Raw genomic sequence first — 22294 nt, forward strand, 5'->3', positions numbered from 1 at the left:
TGAAAAGCATATATGTTGATTTAGAAGAGTGTACAGTTTTAAATGTGGACATGGAAGCAGCAAGGATAAGAATTAAGGGAGATGGAAAGTATATATGTTGATTTAGAAGAGTGTACAGTTTTAAATGTGGACACAGAAGTGTGGAGGATGACAATTAAGAGAGATGGAAAGCATGTATGTTGATTTAGAAGAGTGTACAGTTTTAAATGTGGACATGGAAGTGTGGAGGATGAGGATTAAGAGAGATGAAAGTATCTATGTTGATTTAGAAGAGTGTAAGGTTTAAAATGTTGACATGGAAGTGTGGAGGATGACAATTAGGAGAGATAGAAAGCATTTATGTTGATTTAGAAGAGTGTACAGTTTTTAAATGTCAACACGAAAGCAGTGAGGATAAGAATTAAGGGAGATGGAAAACATAGATGTTGACAGTACCTTGGCATGTGACTGGCTATGTGTGCTGAAGGGCAGGAGATCTGCACTTCAAGCAGGAATGCTGGAAAAATGAAAAAAAAAAAGAAAAGAAAAGAAAAATTAGGTTGCTTATCAACAATAATGAGATGATGAGTGAATGTATCCAAGATTATTTATAGAAGCCAGTAAATATTGGTACAGAATGAATAACCAACATACTTGAAATGCAAGTTGCAAAATTGATCTCTGCATGTGTCACCAGATCAGTGGTGGGGCAGGTGGGCCATGTTTCTGGCAGGATTGCTGAAAAAAAAGGTGGTTAATCAACAGTAATGAGGTACTAATGCATGATAAGTGGACATATCCAAGATCAAATACAGTAAAGCCAGTATATATTGGTACAAAATAATCAACATACTTGAAATGCAAGTTGCAGAATTCATCTCGATACAGGCGACCCGGATTTCGTCGAGCAGCTGGAAGTGGTGGCACTTCTTGTACGATGTCGTGCTGCTGCTCTTCAAAGTCAGGGTGGCCTGCATCAATAGGAATAGGAATATTCCTGTCTTTACATATATTGTGCAACATAGCACAAACATGCACCATCTTGCACACCTTCAATGGTGGGCTGACCCGGACCTCACTGTGCAAGACATGAAATCGGTGTTTCAGCTGCCCAGTGCCTCTTTGGACAACACTGCGTGTCTGCTTGTGAGCCCTGAAAGAAAACATCAATGATAATAACAGCCATCATATACCATTAACCTGTCAATATGATGGGGACAATCAAAATTCTATCCAGGTGTTGTTGTATTAAATTATTTTCATGATTTATTTTTCTTGCTCTACAAACCAATATGTATTAGTAGGAACTGTGGCACTGTCCAAATGAAGTGGTCCTCCAGTTTTCCTCGTTTCCCAGCTCCACCCTCACAGCTCTCACTCAGCCAACATGACATCTATTGAAAATATGATAACCAAAACATTGAAGTAATGCAGTTCACAACCTGCACAGTGGGACATCTTGCCTCAAACTGAATTCAAATTCATACCGCAAGCCTCAAGGCCACCGTGATTGGTTGAATAAATTATGATTTTTTTTTTCATTGGCCGCCGGTTCACTTTCAAACGGAAGTAACCAATCAGCGGAAACAATAGCTCAAACAAAACGAGTCACTAATGTTGGCCCGCACGCTAGCCGCTGCCCTGGGTCGAGCAGCTCTCGTGTCACTCTGTCTCTGTTCTATTGACTCGGGAGTGAGATCGCCAAAAATACGATTAAATTTTTGAAATTCGGTATCACCATTATAAATAGGTTGCGCCTTATAAATATGGGATTAAAAATACTCGTAATGAGGAGCTCTATCTCATGAGGTGGGTAAAAAACATTTAGTGGAATGTGGTGAAACACTGGAATAATACCGTTTTTTGTATGTTTTTGTAATGTCAACTATAGCTATCTATGTATAGTGTTTATTTTTTTTTGGTGTGGGTTGGCTATGGTAGACTTATTGTGGGTGTTTTCCAGGTGTGATTTAAGTTAAGATAAGATTAGGTTAGGTTAGGTTGGGTTGGGTTATGCTGGGTTGTTCTGGGTTAGTATGAGTTGGGTTAGGTTAGGTTGGGTTGGGTTATGCTGGGTTGTTCTGGGTTATTTGGGGTTGGGTTGTGTTGGGTCATGCTGGGTTAATTTGGGTTGGGTTGTTTTGGGTTAGGTTGGGTTAATTTGGGGTGGGTTGGGTTGGCTTATGCTGGGTTATTTGGGGTTGGGTTGGGTTGGGTCATGTTGGGTTAGATTGGGTTGGGAGCAATATGGATTTTGAAAGGGTAATGCAATATTTGGCCTGAGGATGGTAACAGAAAGAGCAGTTGAAATGCAAAAAAGATGTATACATGTGTTTGGTGGACTTTGAGAAAGCCTTTGAGACGATTAGACAGGAGGAAATGATTGACGTGTTAAAGGAGATTGGATTGGATGGCAAAGATGTAACAATGATAAATAACCTATACTGGGAACTAAAAGCAGCAATAAGAATAAAAAATAAAAACACAGAATGGGTAGAGATACAGAGAGGAGTGTGGCAAGGCTGTGTACACTCTCCAGACACAGAATGGGTAGAGATACAGAGAGGAGTGTGGTAAGGCTGCGTACTCTCACCAGACTTGTTCTCGTTGTATGGACAAAAATGTTTGGAGGAGATGGAAGAAATGGAGGGAATTTGCATTGGGGGAAGAAACACAAACAACATACGTTATGCGGACGATACAGTTTTAGCGGCAGATTCCGAGGTAAAATTGCAAGCACTCATAGATAGTTTAACCCTTAACGTTCGGTGATTGTTTCGGGATGATTGTAGCGTGGCGTGCAGAGAAGCAGGGATCGTTCCGGGAATCATGATTTTTCGGCGCTAAACGTTTGAATCTCTCCCCCTCACTGTTGGTCCTGGGGCAAGTGGAAGTCTCTGGCATCTTTTCTCACTCACCTCTTTGAGCCTGGAGACATATGTTCCCTCACATAGGTCATCTTTTCCCATTTTGAGGCAACATCTAGCAATCCCCGTGACCCGGAGTTAGGTTTCGGTACTCCGAGTGATGTTATGTCAGTTTTACTCGGTAATGACATTGAGGATAGTGGTGAAAATGAAGACAGTGATTTTTATTAAGACAGAAGAAAGTGAAGACTCCAGTAGTGATTCTGATAGTGATCTGGGAGACAGAGGCCAACCCTCACAGCGACGTTCATAAACCTCCTCACATACTCCCTCGAACAATGCGCTGGTGTGTGTCACCCATGGTTGCCTCTACAGGACTGTGCTTGTCGGCCAAGTCACGTCAGTCCCATTGCCAAGAAGAGTTGCCACATTCCAATTATTATAAAATCCACAATATTTGTAATATGTGGTTTATTTTTATTTTTCTGTTTTGAACATCATTTCATCTGAGTTCACATTTTCATGACATGAAAGTGCAAAAGTTCCTACTTTTACATCAAATTCATATGCCCAAATGGAGAGAGAGAGAGAGAGAGAGAGAGAGAGAGAGATGGTGTTATCTGAGCTTGGGGGTATTTCTTAGCGGCGGATTCTGCCATGAATTTTTGACGTGCAATAACTTTGGTGTGAGAGGTGATGACATGTTGAAAACTATATCGTTGTACTCAGAATAACACAAAGAAATATGCTTTTATGAGGAAAAGAATATTTTAGCATTTTTGACAGGTGTGATTTTTCCTCGCTGTAACAGACAGAAAGTAAATCAACCCCCGTACTTTAAGGGTAAGAAAGATAATGACCAATATTAGCATGAATATAACTCTAAGACAACGTATACTCAAGCGTTATGTATGATCCACATTAACGTATGGCTCTGAGACATGGACGATAAAGAAGAACATGATCAAAAGGTTAGAAGCAGTAGAAATGTGGTTCATGCAAAGAATGCTGAGAATCCCTTGGAGTGCACGGATCACTAATGAAGGATTGAGAAGAGTAGTAATGGAAAAAACACCGGTGAAGAGTATCAGGAGGAGACACCTCAATTTTGTGGGCCATGTACTGAGAGGACATGGACTGTGGGAGAGAATGCTTGTTGGGGAGAGTATAAGGAACCAGCGAGAGGAAGACAGAGGGTCAAGTTTATGGACACATTGGTGAAACACGTCAGTGAGGGCTGGACAACTGTGGATCGGGTTAGAGTGGCTCAAAACAGAGGAGGATGGTGTTCCATGGTCGCCGACGTCACGTGACAGGCACCTCGGTAAAGGTAAAGATAAAGGGTTGGGTTATGCTGGGTTTATGCTGGGTTGTTTTGGGTTAGTTTGGGGTTGGGTTGGGTTATGTTGGGTTGTTCTGGGTTAACTTGGGTTGTTCTGGGTTAACTTGGGTTGTTGTTCTGGGTTAACTGGTTGTTTTTGGGTTGGGTTGAGTTGGGTTGGGTTATGATGGGTTGTTTTGGGTTAACTTTGGTTGGGTTGGGTTGGGTTGAGCTGGGTTGTTTTGGGTTAGGTTAATTTCTGTTCAGTTTAGTTAAGTTAGGTTGAGTTCTGTTAGGTTGGGTTGAGTTGCGTTCAGTTCAGTTTACAAAATAGTGAAGGTGACTCAATGTAAACCTATCATTACAGGAAAGTCAAGCCAATAGTCCCTGAATGTTGCCAAGGAGACACACTGCACCACCAAGCAAGCCAAGACAAGCCACAATGCAACACAAGCCTTCTACAACACCTACAGCCATCAGCAACACCCAGAGTACAAGACAACACCTGGAGTCATGAAGAACAGTTAGGATGGATTAGCAGTTTGGAATGTTTTTTTTTAAGGACATTTTAAGACAAGTTTGGCATGTTTTTCAGGGCATTCTAAGAGAGTTTGGCATGTTTTATGGTATTTTAAGACCATTTGGCATGTTTTAGGGTGAAGATATTGGCCATTAATCTTCTGATGTCTATAAACCTTTCTAATGTCAATAAAATGGTTTAATGGTACTCAACCTCAAGGTAAAATGTCTCCAAGTACTGAAGGGGTTAAAATAGTGAAGACTGTGGCCATTAATCTTGTCACCTCCATAGACCCTTGCTAATGTCAATAAAATGGTCTAATGGTACACAAATGTCAAGGTAAAATGTGTCCCAGTACTGAAGGGGTTAAAATAGTGAAGACTGTGGCCATTAGTCTTCTGATGTCTATAGATCTTTCCTAATGTCAATAAAATGGTCTAATGGTACACAGATCTCAAGATGTCCCAGTATTGAAGGGGATAAAATAGTGAAGACTGTGGCCATTATTCTTCTGCCCTCTATAAACCTTTCCTAATGTCAATAAAATGGTCTAATGGTACACAAATGTCAAGGTAAAATGTGTCCCAGTACTGAAGGGGTTAAAATAGTGAAGACTGTGGCCATTAACCTCCTGATGTCTATAAACCTTTCCTAATGTCAATAAAATGGTCTAATGGTACACAGATCTCAGGGTAAAATGTGTCCCAGTCCTGAAGGGTTTAAAATAGTGAAGACTGTGACCATTAACCTTCTGCCCTTTATAAACCTTTCCTAAAGTCAATAAAATGGTCTAATGGTACACAGATCTCAGGGTAAAATGTGTCCCAGTCCTGAAGGGTTTAAAATAGTGAAGACTGTGATCATTAACCTTCTGATGTCTATAAACCTTTCCTAATGTCAATAAAATGGTCTAATGGTATGCAAATCTCAAGGTAAAAATGTGTCCCTGTACTGAAGGGGTTAGAATAGTGAAGATGATGACCATTAATCTTCTGATGTTTATGAACCTTTCCTAATGTCAATAAAATGGTCTAATGGTACACAGATCTCAGGGTAAAAAGGTGTCCCAGTACTGAAGGGGTTAAAATAGTGAAGACTGTGGCCATTAACCTTGTGACCTTCATAGACCCTTCCTAATGTCAATAAAATGGTCCAATGGTACACAAATGTCAAGGTAAATGTGTCCCAATACTGAAAGGGTTAAGAAAGTGAAGACTGTGTCCATTAACCTTGTGACCTCCATAGACCCTTGCTAATGTCAATGAAATGGTCTAATGGTGCACAAATCTTTAGGTAAAATTGTCCTCCAGTACTGAAAGGGTTAAGATAGTGAAGACTGTGGCCATTAATCTTGTGCCCTCCATAGACCCTTCTTAAAGTGAATAAAATGGTCTAATGGTACACAGATCTCTAGGTAAAATGTGTCCCAGTACTGAAGGGGTTAACATGTCATACTAACCAACCACATTACCCTTACACAGAATAATTATTTATGTTACAACTTTGCCCACTAAGACTAAGTTAACAGTAATTGTAATGGGAGGCACTGCAAGGTTTTCTTCATTTTCAGAATTCTTATTTATTTATTTATTTTTCTGTCACCTCCATTACTCCCAAAAATTGTTAAGCTGCTCCCAAGGGATGATTCACCCCAGTTTGGGAACCACTGTCTTGGAAGGTCTCATAAAAATACTGAATTTTTGTGGCAAGGTGCTAGAAATGTGTGTGTGTGTGTGTGTGTGTGTTGGAAAGTTTTTTTGGGTGGGTTTTGAAATAAGTTTGTGTTTTATACTGTGAATTTATATTTATGTGAAGATTTTTTGTGTTTTGAAGTGAGGTGAGGCTGTGTGTGTGTGTGTGTGTGTGTGTGTGTGTGTGTGTGTATTTACCTAATTGTAACATACGGGAAAAGAGCTATGCTCGTACTGTCCCGTCTCCATATCTACTAATGTCCAGCTTTTTCTTAAAATCATGAATATTCCTTGCGTTGACCACTTCCACGTCTAAATTATTCCATGCTTCCACCCTTCTATGAGGGAAGCTATATTTTTTCACATCTCTCCTATAAGTGGCCATTTTAGTTTTTCCCATGCCCTCTCGACATTCTTTCATTCCACATACACAGATCTTCCCTATCCATTTTTCCATGCCAATCATCACTCTGTATATTGCTATCAGGTCTCCCTTTCTCATCTGTTTTCCAGGGTCGGAAGTTGCATTCTGTTCAGTCTGTCTTCATAAGTCAAATCTCTTAAGTCAGGCACCATTTTTGTTGCAGCCCTCTGTACTTTCTCTAGTTTCCTTATGTGTTTCTTTAAGTTCGGAGCCCACTGTATTGTTGCATATTCAAGCCTTGGTCTTATCATTGCAGTAATTATTTTCTTCATCATTTCTTCATCTAAATATACGAACGCCACTCTTATGTTCCTCAATAAGTTCAATACTTCTCCAATTATTTTGTTTATATGTCTCTCTGGCGATAGGTCATTGGTAATTGTCACCCCAAGGTCTTTTTCTTCATGACTGGTTTTTATGTCTTCATTTCCTATCTTGTACATACTCCTGATTCTTCTTTCACTCTTGCCAAACTCTAATTTCTTGCATTTTGTCGTGTTGAACTCCATTTGCCATGTACAGCTCCATTTCCATATTCTGTCCAAGTCTTCCTGGAGTAGTTTGCAATCTTTGTCACATCTCACTTTTCTTAACAATTTTGCATCGTCTGCAAATAGGCTCACATAACTGGACACCCCATCCACCATGTCATTTATGTAGACCGCGAACATTACTGGTGCCAACACTGATCCCTGTGGAACTCCACTCTCCACCAAGCCCCATTCTGATGGTCTGTCCTTAATTATTGTTCTCATTTCTCTTCCTACCAAAAGTCTTCCATCCATTTTAGTAAACTGCCATGCACTCCTCCTACCATTTCAAGTTTCCAGATCAGTCTCCGGTGTGGTACCTTATCAAAGGCCTTTTTAAATCCAGATATATTCCATCAGCCCAACCATCTCTTTCCTGTATTACATCTATCACCCTCGAATAGTAACATATCAGGTTTGTCGTGCATGAACGCCCTTTTCTAAAACCAAATTGACACTCACAAAGTATGTCATTTTTCTCCAAGAAGTCTGTCCATCTATTCTTCACCACCCTCTCACACATCTTAGCTACCACACTTGTAAGTGACACTGGTCTATAGTTCAATGGGTCTCTCTTGTTACCTGATTTATAGATTGGGACAATGTTAGCTCTTTTCCAGTCTTGGGGCACTACACCTTCCCTTAATGAGGCATCAATTACTTCACAAACTTTTTCTGCCAGTTGCTCCTGCATTCTCTTAAAATCCATCCTGATACCCCATCAGGTCCCACAGCTTTTCTCACTTCTAAACTCCCCATCATATTCTTGATCTCCTCCACAGTTACTTGAAACTCCTTCATAATCCCTTTCTGTTCCATTACCAGTGGTTTGTCAAAAGCAGTCTCCTTTGTGAATACCTTCCGAAAGCATCCATTCATAGCCTCTGCCATTTCCTGGGATCCTCACTGCATACTCCATTTACTTCTAAACTTTCAATACTTTCTCTATTTTTGATGTTGTTGTTCACATGTCTGTAAAAAGCCTTGGTTGGTCTTTACATTTATCAATTATATCCTTTTCTTGTTTCTTTCTTTCTTCTCTTCTAATCAACACATATTCATTTCTTGCTCTTTTGTAACTTTCCCACTGCTTAATCCGTCTTTTCCTTCTCCACCTCTTCCATGCATCCTCTTTTCTTGTTCTAGCCTTTTCACATCTATCGTTAAACCAGTCCTGCTTTCCAACTTCTCTATGTTGTCTTATTGGTACAAATTTTTCTCACCTTCTTTGTATAATTTTATAAATTCCTTCCACTTTTCATTTGCTCCTTAGCACTCTTGAATTTCATCCAATTTGTCTCTTGAAAGAATTTCTTTAGGTTTCCAAAATCTGTCTTGGCATAATTCCATCTTCCCACTTTATATTCTTCATTTCTTCTAGATTTCTCTTCATCTATCACCTTGAACTCCAAAACTGCATGATCACTCTTTGCTAAAGGGCACTCCACCCTCATCTCCTCAATGACCATTGGCTCTGTACTAAAGACCAAGTCCAGTCTTGACGATGCTCCCTCTCCTCCAAACCTAGTATCTTCTTTGACCCACTGAGTTAACACATTTTCCATTGCCAGTGTCAATAGTGTATTTCCCATGTTGTCTCTGATCCTTCCATTGACCAGTCCTCCCAACACACCTCTTTACAATTAAAATCTCCCATCATTATAGTTCGTTCACAGCCACCCAACATTTCTTCCAGACATGTTCCTGTATCACTTATCATTTCTTCATATTCCTGTACTGACCATGCATTTGTCTTAGGTGGTACGTACACCACTATGTAGTGCCTCTTTTTCCTTCATTAGTTTCTGCTCTGATCTTTAGCACTTCTGCCTTTCCCATACCTTCTTTCACTTGATCCACCTTTATATCTTTTTAACCAGCAACATCACTCCTCCTCCCATCTTACCTACTCTATTTCTTTTCCAAACATTATATTTCCTTCTCCAACCATCATCAGGTCTTCTCCTCTCTCAGTTTTGTTTCAGTAAGACCCACAATATCTGGGTTCTTGTCCCTCAAGTAATCGTTGAGTTCTAAAATCCCCATATCACTCCATTTATGTTGGAATACATTACATTCCGCTCATACGTAAGTTTCTTTAGTCCTTTCTTGCTGTACTTTTCTGGGTTATGAACCACTTCCTCAGTCTCATATCCAAGATTCTCCAGAAAACTCTTTCTTCTCCTCTTCTGTCCTCTCCATTTTTTTCAAAGCCTCCTTTCTCAACTCATTTAACATTTCTCTTTCCTTTTCACCGAGATCTCTTCTCAACCAAATCTTCCTTGTTGTTTCCTGCTGGGCTAGCCTCCATGACTTCTCCACCAATTCATCTACATCCTTTTGTGACTTAAGTTTGATTCTTATTGGCCTCATACCTTCTCCTGTGAACTTTCCAATTCTATGGAAGTCCTCTATTTCTTGTACTAGGTCTTTTCCTCCTCCTGCACCACATTAATGATATTATTTATCACCTTTTTATGTTTTTCTCTCTCCATTTTACTCGGTGTCCAGATATATTCCATCAGCCCAACCATCTCTTTCCTGTATTACATCTATCACCCTCGAATAGTAACATATCAGGTTTGTCGTGCATGAACGCCCTTTTCTAAAACCAAATTGACACTCACAAAGTATGTCATTTTTCTCCAAGAAGTCTGTCCATCTATTCTTCACCACCTCTCACACATCTTAGCTACCACACTTGTAAGTGACACTGGTCTATAGTTCAATGGGTCTCTCTTGTTACCTGATTTATAAATTGGGACAATGTTAGCTCTTTTCCAGTCTTGGGGCACTACACCTTCCCTTAATGAGGCATCAATTACTTCACAAACTTTTTCTGCCAGTTGCTCCTGCATTCTCTTAAAATCCATCCTGATACCCCATCAGGTCCCACAGCTTTTCTCACTTCTAAACTCCCCATCATATTCTTGATCTCCTCCACAGTTACTTGAAACTCCTTCATAATCCCTTTCTGTTCCATTACCAGTGGTTTGTCAAAAGCAGTCTCCTTTGTGAATACCTTCCGAAAGCATCCATTCATAGCCTCTGCCATTTCCTGGGATCCTCACTGCATACTCCATTTACTTCTAAACTTTCAATACTTTCTCTATTTTTGATGTTGTTGTTCACATGTCTGTAAAAAGCCTTGGTTGGTCTTTACATTTATCAATTATATCCTTTTCTTGTTTCTTTCTTTCTTCTCTTCTAATCAACACATATTCATTTCTTGCTCTTTTGTAACTTTCCCACTGCTTAATCCGTCTTTTCCTTCTCCACCTCTTCCATGCATCCTCTTTTCTTGTTCTAGCCTTTTCACATCTATCGTTAAACCAGTCCTGCTTTCCAACTTCTCTATGTTGTCTTATTGGTACAAATTTTTCTCACCTTCTTTGTATAATTTTATAAATTCCTTCCACTTTTCATTTGCTCCTTAGCACTCTTGAATTTCATCCAATTTGTCTCTTGAAAGAATTTCTTTAGGTTTCCAAAATCTGTCTTGGCATAATTCCATCTTCCCACTTTATATTCTTCATTTCTTCTAGATTTCTCTTCATCTATCACCTTGAACTCCAAAACTGCATGATCACTCTTTGCTAAAGGGCACTCCACCCTCATCTCCTCAATGACCATTGGCTCTGTACTAAAGACCAAGTCCAGTCTTGACGATGCTCCCTCTCCTCCAAACCTAGTATCTTCTTTGACCCACTGAGTTAACACATTTTCCATTGCCAGTGTCAATAGTGTATTTCCCATGTTGTCTCTGATCCTTCCATTGACCAGTCCTCCCAACACACCTCTTTACAATTAAAATCTCCCATCATTATAGTTCGTTCACAGCCACCCAACATTTCTTCCAGACATGTTCCTGTATCACTTATCATTTCTTCATATTCCTGTACTGACCATGCATTTGTCTTAGGTGGTACGTACACCACTATGTAGTGCCTCTTTTTCCTTCATTAGTTTCTGCTCTGATCTTTAGCACTTCTGCCTTTCCCATACCTTCTTTCACTTGATCCACCTTTATATCTTTTTTAACCAGCAACATCACTCCTCCTCCCATCTTACCTACTCTATTTCTTTTCCAAACATTATATTTCCTTCTCCAACCATCATCAGGTCTTCTCCTCTCTCAGTTTTGTTTCAGTAAGACCCACAATATCTGGGTTCTTGTCCCTCAAGTAATCGTTGAGTTCTAAAATCCCCGATATCACTCCATTTATGTTGGAATACATTACATTCCGCTCATACGTAAGTTTCTTTAGTCCTTTCTTGCTGTACTTTTCTGGGTTATGAACCACTTCCTCAGTCTCATATCCAAGATTCTCCAGAAAAACTCTTTCTTCTCCTCTTCTGTCCTCTCTTCATTTTTTTCAAAGCCTCCTTTCTCAACTCATTTAACATTTCTCTTTCCTTTTCACCGAGATCTCTTCTCAACCAAATCTTCCTTGTTGTTTCCTGCTGGGCTAGCCTCCATGACTTCTCCACCAATTCATCTACATCCTTTTGTGACTTAAGTTTGATTCTTATTGGCCTCATACCTTCTCCTGTGAACTTTCCAATTCTATGGAAGTCCTCTATTTCTTGTACTAGGTCTTTTCCCTCCTCCTGCACCACATTAATGATATTATTTATCACCTTTTTTATGTTTTTCTCTCTCTCCATTTTACTCGGTGTCTTATCCTCCTCCACACCAAATATCACCACACATCTCTTTTTGTCTACAGTTTCCCTCACCAATGTCTCATTTGACTTAATAACCTTCACCACTTTCTCAGCAATCTTCTCTTCTATGATCTGTTGATCTATAATTTCAGCAAGGCCCAAAGTTTTCTCCCCAGACTCTTTGATTTCCTTTTCCAGACTTGCAACTTTGTAATTGTGTGTGTGTGTGTGTGTGTGTGTGTGTGTGTGTGTGTGTGTGTGTGTGAAAGTGTTTTTTGGGGATGTGATGTGTGTGTGTGTGTGTGTGTGTGTGTGAGTGGGCAAGATGGATTAAGTGTGTGTGTGTGTGTGTGTGTGTGTTTGTGTTTGTGTTTGGAGTGGGCAAGATGGGTTAGGGTGTGTGTGTGTGTGTGTGTGTGTGTGTGTGGGTATGTTCACACTAGAAGCAGAGCGGTCTGCTTAGGTGTTCACTCAATAAGCAGAGCAGAGTGACTTACACAAGAATTCTGGGTGTCCTCTTAGCCACAGAGCAGGTCGGGCAGGCAACAATATGATGAAAAAGAAATAATACGAATAATGAATAAATAAATAGTGTCAAACTCCTCAGTGTTTATCTGGAAGGATGACAAAAAATATGATAATTTATAAAGGAACGTGAAATTTTGTTGGTAAAGTTGTGTGTGTGTGTATTTACCTAGTTGTATTTACCTAGTTGTAGTTTTACTGGGCCTGGGCTTTATGCTGGTGTGGCCCCGTCTCCATATCTACACCTATCCAATTTTTCTTTAAAACTGTGCACACTCGTTGCTGACACCACTTCTTCACTCAAACTGTTCCAAGTCTCAACACATCTTTGTGGGAAACTATATTTTTTAACATCTCTCAGACATCTTCCCTTTCTCAAATTTTTGCTATGCGATCTTGTGCTTCTAGTGTCATATTCTTCTCCTGGGATCAGTTTCTCTTTATCCATTTGATCCATTCCGTTGATCAATTTATAAACTTGTATCAGATCCCCTCTCTCTCTTCTCTGCTCCAGGGTTGGTGGATCCATAGCATTTAGTCTCTCCTCATATGTCATCCCTTCAAATTTGTGTGTGTGTGTGTGTGTGGCTCATTGATCTTTACAGTGTGGTTTTTTCTTTCTTTCTCTCTCTCTTCCTCCTTTCTTTTGTTTTCTCTTTTTCCTTTCAATTTTCCTCAAGGGATGGAACAGGTGTGGAAGAAGAAAAGAATTTGTGATTTCCTGTCATGTTTAGTACCTGAATATCACTTCCTTTTCCTTTCTTTTTTCTCTCTTCCTTCTTTCTTTTATGTTTCTTCTTTTTCCTTTCATTTTTCCTCAAGAGATGGATCAGGTGTGGAAAAAAGAAAAGTTTGTGTTTTCCTTTCATGTAAACAACCAGAATATCACTTCCTTCTCCTCTCTTCTTGTCTCTCTCTCTTTCTTTCTTTTCTCTTTTTCCTTTCATTTTTCCTCAAGGGATGGAACAGCTGTAGAAAAAAAAAGAAGAGCATGTGTTTCCCTTTCATGTATAGGACCAGAATATTGCTTCCTTCTCTCTTTCTTTCCTCTTCTTCCTTTCGTTTTTCCTCAAGGGATGGAACAGCTGTAGAAAAAAAAGAAGTGTGTTTTTGTTTTATGTATAGGACCAGAAATTCAGAATATCACCTAATTAACTTTTCTCAACAGACTACTAATACAGAGTGTCAAATTGTACCAGAACTATGCACAGTCTAGTCAGTGGTTGTCATTTTGAGGTCACCAATAAAGGCTCACATTGGTGGACACCTTCTTGGCCATGGGTGGAGTCGTGGAGGGCCGCTGGCTGCCCACCCACAAAAAATATGTCCAAAACTATGTCAAAATTATTGCCGCTAGCAACCACTCTGCTCCGCTCTGCTTGTAGTGTGAACTTACCCTTAGAGTGTGCTGTGTAGGTGTGTTTGTGCAGGTTAATCACTTTTGTGGTTTTTGAAAGGGTTTGTTAAGTTTTTAGGTGTTTGTGAGTGAGGTGAGGGTGTGTCAGGGTGTCAGGAGTGTATCAAGAGTGTATCTTAGTCTGCAGATTGCTTCTATGAATGGTCTTTAACCCCTTCAGTACTGGGACACATTTTTATCTTGAGATTTGTGTACCATTAGACCATTTCATTGACATTAGCAAGGGTCTATGGTGGTCAGAAGATTAATGACCACAGTCTTCACTATTTTAACCCCTTCAGTACTAGGACAAATTTTTACCTTGAGATTTTTGTACCATTAGACCATTTCATTGATATTAGCAAGGATGTGTGGAGGGCACAAGATTAATGTGTGTATGTTGTTTTAAAAATGTATTGTTTTCATGTATATTATTACTATTTGTTTTGTTTTATTGTTCTCTCTCTCTCTCTCTCTCTCTCTCTCTCTCTCTCTCTCTCTCTCTCTCTCTCTCTCTCTCTCTCTCTCTCTCTCTCTCTCTCTCTCTCTCTCTCTCTCTCTCTCTCTCTCTCTCTCTCTCTCTCTCTCTCTCTCTCTCTCTCTCTCTCTCTCTCTCTCTCTCTCTCTCTCTCTCTCTCTCTCTCTCTCTCTCTCTCTCTCTCTCTCTCTCTCTCTCTCTCTCTCTCTCTCTCTCTCTCTCTCTCTCTCTCTCTCTCTCTCTCTCTCTCTCTCTCTCTCTCTCTCTCTCTCTCTCTCTCTCTCTCTCTCTCTCTCTCTCTCTCTCTCTCTCTCTCTCTCTCTCTCTCTCTCTCTCTCTCTCTCTCTCTCTCTCTCTCTCTCTCTCTCTCTCTCTCTCTCTCTCTCTCTCTCTCTCTCTCTCTTGTCTCTCTCTTTGTTTCTCTCTCTCTCTCTGTCTCTTCAAAACTAAACATTTTTATCTTTGAATATTTGTTTGTTTGTACATGAAAGAACTGTTTGAAAACATTTCTTTGAATATTTGTTAACATGAAAGAACTGTTTGAAAATTTTTTGTGCAGATTTTTTTTTTGTTAGGTTGTAAATTGTTGTAAATGTCTTTTATATTGTAAATTGTTGTAAATGTTTGTTTTATATTATGTTGTAAATGTCTGTTTTATATTGTAAATTGTTGTAAATGTTTGTTTTATATTGTTGAAAATTATTGTGGACTTTTTCACTGTATAGAATTTACTCATTGTTTTTATACTAAGTTCATTTTTAATGTTTTTTTATTAAGTTGAAAATTTGTGTAGAGTTTTCTGTATAGATTTTGCTCACTGTTTTTATACTTTGTGTAGAGTTTTCTGTATAGATTTTGCTCACTGTTTTTATACTTTGTTGTAAATTTGTGTAGACTTTTCACTGTATTCTTTGTATGTTTTTTTTTTTTTTTTTTTTAAAAATATTTGTAGACTTCCAGGCAATGTAATAATGTAAAGAATTGTTGAATAAAAAGTCTAGGGAGACTCTTGCATTTAATTTTAACTCCAATATGGATCTGCCTTATCTCCGGAGACTCTTTCAAGTATTTTCGACTTAAGTACATTTTTAGGGCCCGTTTTGGGTTTTTTTTGCCAGTTTTTGACTATTTTTTGCAGTTTTAGGGCCTGTTTTGTTTTGTTTGCCAGTTTTTGACCATTTTTTGCAGCAGTTTTGTTTTGTTTTTTATTCTTAGGGCCCGTTTTGGGGTTTTTGCCAGTTTTTGACCATTTTTGCAGTTTTAGGGCCTGTTTTTTTTTTTTGCCAGTTTTGACCATTTTTGCAGTTTTTTTTTTTTTGTTTTTGACCATTTTTGCTGTTTTCTGGCCTGCAGTATTTAAAATCCATTTTTGTTTTTCACCATTTTTGCCTTTTTTTTTATATATAGTATTTTGGACCATTTTTGCTTTTTTTTATCTTGCTATTTTTTTTTTTTCCACTTGCAGAATATTTTTTCTCAATTTATTTTGTCTTGTCTGCTTATGATAAAAAAGTGAAATTATCGCGTTTTTTTTTTTTTTTTCTGGCTATTTATTGTTTAGAGTGAGTGGTTAATGGAGGCAATATTGGGTCAGGTAGTGTGACCTAAGCCAGCCTGAGGTACTACTCACTGAAACCACCCACAAATATTTCCCAGGAAAGGAAATTCACCAAAACCATAAAGATTTCTTCACAATTTATTATTCAATCATGACAACAGCTTCAGTACAGTGACAGAACCATAAGGAGGTGGTGGTGGTGGCAGCAGGCGTTGAATGGCAGGATGTCAGAGATGAATCTCTCACTGGACGGCGGCGGCAGCGGTAGTGGTGATGTAGCAGGTGTTTGCCAGGCCGCTGCGAGGCGAAGTCCCTCAGTGTCAATAGCGGCGACGTAGAAGGTGTTTGCCAGGCCGCAGCGAGGCGAAATCCCTGTCAGTAGCGGCGACGGCGGCACGTGTTAGCGGGCCGGCAGTGAAGGCCCGATGCAAGGCAGAAACCCTCCGAGTAGCAGTAGCGGCTGTGGGGCGGCTTTTGGATCACCAACTCCTGTAATGGACAAAAATTAACCGATTACCTTCACATGTACCAGGCCACACTGTTACCATGCCACACTAGGCGGTGGCGTAGTGAATAAGGTGGTGAGCCTTAAAACAATGCCATTTGTCGAGTGGTTTAAAGTTACCTACGTGTCACCATGATACCCAGGTTCTAGGTGGTTACACCCATGATGAGCTTCGGGGGTGATATGGGCCCTAATATGGTTACCAAACAGCTCTTCTTCCCTCATCTTGCGGCGGTGGCGTAGGTAATGCAAGGTACACGAGGCTCATTGCCGCTGCGAGTCAGGCCTTCGGATAGTCAACTCCTGTAATGGACAAAATTAACAAAACAGCAATACCTTGTTTACTAATTATCCCTACATCTAACGCAACATTGCCCTAAACACACCTTCACTGCCTTTCACTCGTCTACACATTTTCAACACCACACTTTCCCTTCACGTCTTCATTTCATCCATAATAAGCCCTAACTCACTAACACCATTTCCCTCCTCTGTCCGTCCTAAAACTGGCTGAAACCCTTTCACTCGTCTCAACTTAGTTTCTCCACCACCACCACCATTCCTTACACGTCTTCATAGTGCCCTAACTCGGTCACACACTCCACTAAATCATCCCTTCTGTCTCTTATCACACTGCATTCAGTTTCCACTCTGCCTCCTCTTGCCTCCATTCACGCTCACTTTCATTCCTCCCAATCACTCGTACACTCGAGGGGTCGGTGGTGGCGTGATGTCTGGAGTTATACTGATCTAGCTGCCATTGAGCTAATGACCTTGCTTCGTTCTCGTTCTCCCCCATCCCCAACCTGCCGATAAGGGAAAAACAATTTGAGGGCAAACGAACATATGAAACGCTGCCGGTGAATCTAACCACTGGTCCACCATCTGGATATAAACTAGCCACACTCAATATTAACTCCTTCCAAACCAACCGTTAAACACACACAACTGCATATATTTGTTTTATCAATCATTCTTACCTTCCGTGTAGTACTTATAATAATACATGTAGTACTTATAATAATACAGGATTTTTTTTTATTATTTTGTTGTAACATTTTGAAGCTTCCTTCTTAAATGATAAATGATCTCTCTCTCTCTCTCTCTCTCTCTCTCTCTCTCTCTCTCTCTCTCTCTCTCTCTCTCTCTCTCTCTCTCTCTCTAACTAGTGCTGCCTGAAACGAGTGAATGGATAGCTAACCCTTTCAGTACCGTGACATTACGATATTCATGCTATATGCTTACTACTTGGCAATTTTATACAGATTCAGAAACTTACGTGGGATTAACCCTTTCAGTACCATTACACATTCCCGTACTCATTCTGGTTACTATTTGATGATTTTATACAGCTTCACAAACTCACAAAAACCCCCACCGTCACTCGTGAACCTCTTAACGATTTAGGCCTGCCTACCACTTTCAAGAACTAATTTTATGGTTATATCCCCACTTACCGTTATACTAACACGTGCCTCTAATGCACGTACCTTGAAACACCAGCCTCGTTACGTGAAGAAATCCTGTCCACTCATTCTTTTCGCCGATTCTGGTACCTATTCTATAACGAGGGAACCACAATGACTAACCTGAAACATTATAGCCTCAAATATAACTTAGAGTTCTATAGTTACGCGACACGTTTAATCCCTTCAGCACCAAGATGCGTTTTCATATATTCCTTCTGTCACTATTTGGTGATTTCATACAAGCGCGAGGAATTAAAATAGTGAAGACAGGCCATTAACCTTGTGACATCCATACATGCTTTGTAACAATAGAATTATCTAATCGTACACACACCTCAAGGTGAAAATGCGTCACAGTACTGAAAGAGGTTAAACGTAATTCTTCCTACACAACTACAATGACCACAAAACACTTCATTGCCACGGTCATTACCCAAAATCTATTCTGAACCATCGCCCCTAATTGACAACTAAACCAAGTAAATTTAACACTCATACGTACCGTTAGTTCCTAATACATCCTACATAGTCACGCAGACAGACACCGTATAGTTAACCTTCCAATAGACACAGTGCACATCCTACACATATCCTGTTATCCTTTATCAGTCAACATTCCTAACCACCCTCAATTTACTGACTAACAACTTCCTATCACCACAGCAAGTCAACGCACACACAACACCGACACTATTCATTTACATACACACCACCAACCTCTCCGCTGTGCTGTGGCTATGCTGTGCTGTGGCTGTAGAGTGGGGTGGGGTGGTCCGCTAATCTCACAGCAGCGGCACATCACCTCGCCGCACGAAAAACCTCCATCACGTAGATAAAACTTCCCGTTGCTGTTACCGCCTTTGCTGCACGTCACGCCCGACGACAAGACACAGACGGACACCGGGCTGCGTAGACTCGAGGGGTCGGTGGTGGCGTAGTGGCGTGGTGACTGGAGAGGTGAGATGTAGCGGGCGTGATGTCTGGAGTTAAACTGGTATAGCTGTCATTCTGAGCTATTGACCCTGCTTCGTTCTCGTCCCCTTCCCCCCAACCTGCCGATAAGGAAAAACAATTTGAGCGCAAACGAACATATGAAACGCTGCCGGTGAATCTAACGACTGGTCCACCATCTGGATATGAACTAGCCATGCTCAATATTAACTCCTTCCAAACCAACCGTTAAACACACACAATTGCATATATTTGTTTTATCAATCATTCTTACCTTCCGTGTAGTACTTATAATAATACAGGATTTTTTTTATTATTTTGTTGTAACATTTTGAAGCTTCCTTCTCAGTAAATGATTATGATAGATAATAATCTCTCTCTCTCTCTCTCTCTCTCTCTCTCTCTCTCTCTCTCTCTCTCTCTCTCTCTCTCTCTCTCTCTCTCCAAGTGAACCCTGCCTGTAAATCAACGAATAAAGAAAAAAAAAAAACGTATCATTAACGGAAAATTGATTATAATAGGTAATAATAATCTCTCTCTCTCTCTCTCTCTCTCTCTCTCTCTCTCTCTCTCTAAGTGAACCCTGCCTGTAAATTAACGAATAAAGAAAAAAACGTATCATTAATGGGAAATTGATTATAATAGGTAATAATCATTCTCTCTCTCTCTCTCTCTCTCTCTCTCTCTCTCTCTCTCTCTCTCTCTCTAAGTGAACCCTGCCTGTAAATCAACGAATAAAGAATAAAAACGTATCATTCACGGGAAGTTGATTATAATAGGTAATAATCATTCTCTCTCTCTCTCTCTCTCTCTCTCTCTCTCTCTCTCTCTCTCTCTCTCTCTCTCTCAACCCTGTCTGTAAATCAACGAAAAAAAAAAAAAAAAAAAACGTATCATTAACGGATAATTGATTATGATAGATAATTTTTTTTCTCTCTCTCTCTCTCTCTCTCTCTCTCTCTCTCTCTCTCTCTCTCTCTCTCTCTCTCTCTCTCAAGTGAACCCTGCGTGCAAATCAACGAATCAATATTAAAAAAAAATATGAAGAGTAAAAACGTACCATGAACGGATGACTTTTCTAAGGAACCTTGAGTTGAATTGAGTTGTAAAGACGGAAATGCAATAAGTTAGTAGTATGTGAGACGGAGGGAGGTGGAGAAGGAATTAGGAGGCTAACTAGTGGTGCCTGAAACGAGTGAATGGATAGCTAACCCTTTCAGTACCGTGACATTACGATATTCATGCTAAATGCTTACTACTTGGCAATTTCATACAGATTCAGAAACTTACGTGGGGATTAACCCTTTCAGTACCATTACACATTTCCGTACTCATTCTGGTTACTATTTGATGATTTTATACAGCTTCACAAACTCACGTGGGATTGAAATAGTGAAGACTCTGGCCATTTAACCTCTGACCTCCATAGACCCTTCATAATGTCAATGCAATCGTCTAATCACACTTAAAACTATAGATGAAAATACGTCCCGGTGCCGAAGGGGTTAAGATAGTGAAGACTGTGGCCATTAACGAGAGTGGTGATGAAGTTAGTGCAATTATTAGCCAGTCAGGCAGTTAAGCAGGACCGATGAGCCATTAAACTCTCTTAATTAACCCCTTCAGTACTGGGACACATTTTGCCTTGAGATTTGTGCACGGTTAGACCATTTTGGTGACATTACCAAGGGTCTTTGGAGGTTACCAGGTTAATGACCTGCAGGGGTGGGGCTGGTGAACTCTGCTTCTTTGAATAATTACACCGCCAGTAATAGGTGATTGTAATGATGATGATAATGATATGATGATGATGATGATGGTGATAATATAATAGTAGTAGTAGTAGTAGTACTAAAATAATAATATTATATAAATAAATAAATAAATAAATAAAATAATAATGATAGTAGTAGTAGTAATAGTAGTAGTAGTAGTAAATAAATAATAAAAATAACAATAATAATAATAATAATAATAATAATAATAATAATAATAATAATAATAATAATAATAATAATTACAACAACAACAACAATCACTAATGCCACAACAATCAGGCGATGAGAGTAAAGGTGAGGACAGTCAGTTAGAAAAGAGAAATTGGTAAAAGGAACAGCCAGCCTACCTAAGACAATATATGTATGTAAAGCTTACGTATACTGCTGGCATGGAGGGAGTTACCAGCTGGGCGGGGGGGTTGGAGGAGAAAAAACTGGCGGAGAATACTGAAAACGCCTCATTTCATAGGGAGTGTTTATATTGTTTTAATGGAATGATGTGTGAAGATTCCCAGTTTAGATTAGTAGAAGTAAATGACAGAGCCAGGATATTCAGTGTAGCGTCTATAGAAGTGAGGGAACAGTTGAGTGTCATTGAAGAAGACGAGATAACTGGTGGTAAGGTTGTGAGTGTGTCTCCAGTTGATAGATGGACCAGTCAGCTTGTTAAGGCACTCAACAATATTAACCTGAAAAAAAATGAGAGTACTGTGTGTGTGTGTGTGTATTAATCTGTGTGTGTGAGTACTGTGTGTGTGTGTGTGTGTGTGTGTGTGTGTGCGTGCGTGCGTGCGTGATGACCAGCGTGCGTCCAGCGAGCGCCTACTTTAGACGTCTAGTAGTAGTAGTAGTAGTAGTAGTAGTAGTAGTAGTAGTAGTAGTAGTAGTAGTAGTAGTAGTAGTAGTAGTAGTAGTAGTAGTAGCAATAATAATAATAATAATAATAATAATAATAATAATAATAATATAATAATAATAATATATGTAACACGTGAAATTCTAATAGTGATAATAACTATAGGTAATTGAAGCACTGTACTGTCAGTACTTGAGATCTGATCAGAAGTACGACAGCCGAGTTCCCAATAACTTTTCAAGTCAGGAAACCAACTGGCTGGCTGGTGAAGTTTCCGAATCCCGGACTTGTCTAACACCTGTACGCATTGTCAGACTGGACGATGTACGCGGCAACAAGCGATGGATTTTCGTTCTTATGGAGCGCTAAGATATAACATGTGGGAGTATGGTGCATGTATGTGCGAGCGGTCCATAAGGACGAGAGTCCATCGCTTGATCCCGCGCATCGTCCAGTCTGACATGTGCCATAGAAGTATTTGATTCTAAACGTCACCGGCCAGTCGGTCTCCTGACTTATAAGGATATGGTGGCTCGGCTATTATGCTTCCGATCAGATCTCAAGGTAAATACAGTGCTTTGATTACCTATTGTTATTATAATTATTATAATTTCACGTGTTGTGTATTATTATTATTATTATTATTATTATTATTATTATTATTATTATAACCACCACCACCACCACCACCACCACCACCACCACCACTACTACTACTACTACTACTACTACTACTACTACTACTACTACTACTACTACTACTACTACTACTACTACT

General features: G+C 39.7%; 1 protein-coding gene and 1 long non-coding RNA gene across 6 annotated transcripts in view; one reads left to right on the forward strand and one right to left on the reverse strand.

Moving 5' to 3' along the window:
• The window catches only part of LOC123502382, a 137133-nt gene that overhangs the window by 43179 nt on the left and 71660 nt on the right, over positions 1-22294 (forward strand). The gene's annotated exons all lie outside the window — the stretch shown is intronic.
• Positions 16083-22294, reverse strand: part of LOC123502400 — a 50743-nt gene continuing 44531 nt past the window's right edge. The window contains exons 3-5 of the long non-coding RNA XR_006674014.1: positions 18649-18983; positions 16583-17268; positions 16083-16446 (exon numbers count right to left, since the gene is read on the reverse strand). This is a non-coding gene — a long non-coding RNA (uncharacterized LOC123502400). The remainder of the gene's footprint in view (positions 16447-16582; positions 17269-18648; positions 18984-22294) is intronic.

This window comes from Portunus trituberculatus, chromosome 11 (genome assembly GCF_017591435.1).
Source record: "Portunus trituberculatus isolate SZX2019 chromosome 11, ASM1759143v1, whole genome shotgun sequence".
In the NCBI taxonomy this organism is placed as follows: Eukaryota; Metazoa; Arthropoda; class Malacostraca; order Decapoda; family Portunidae; genus Portunus; species Portunus trituberculatus.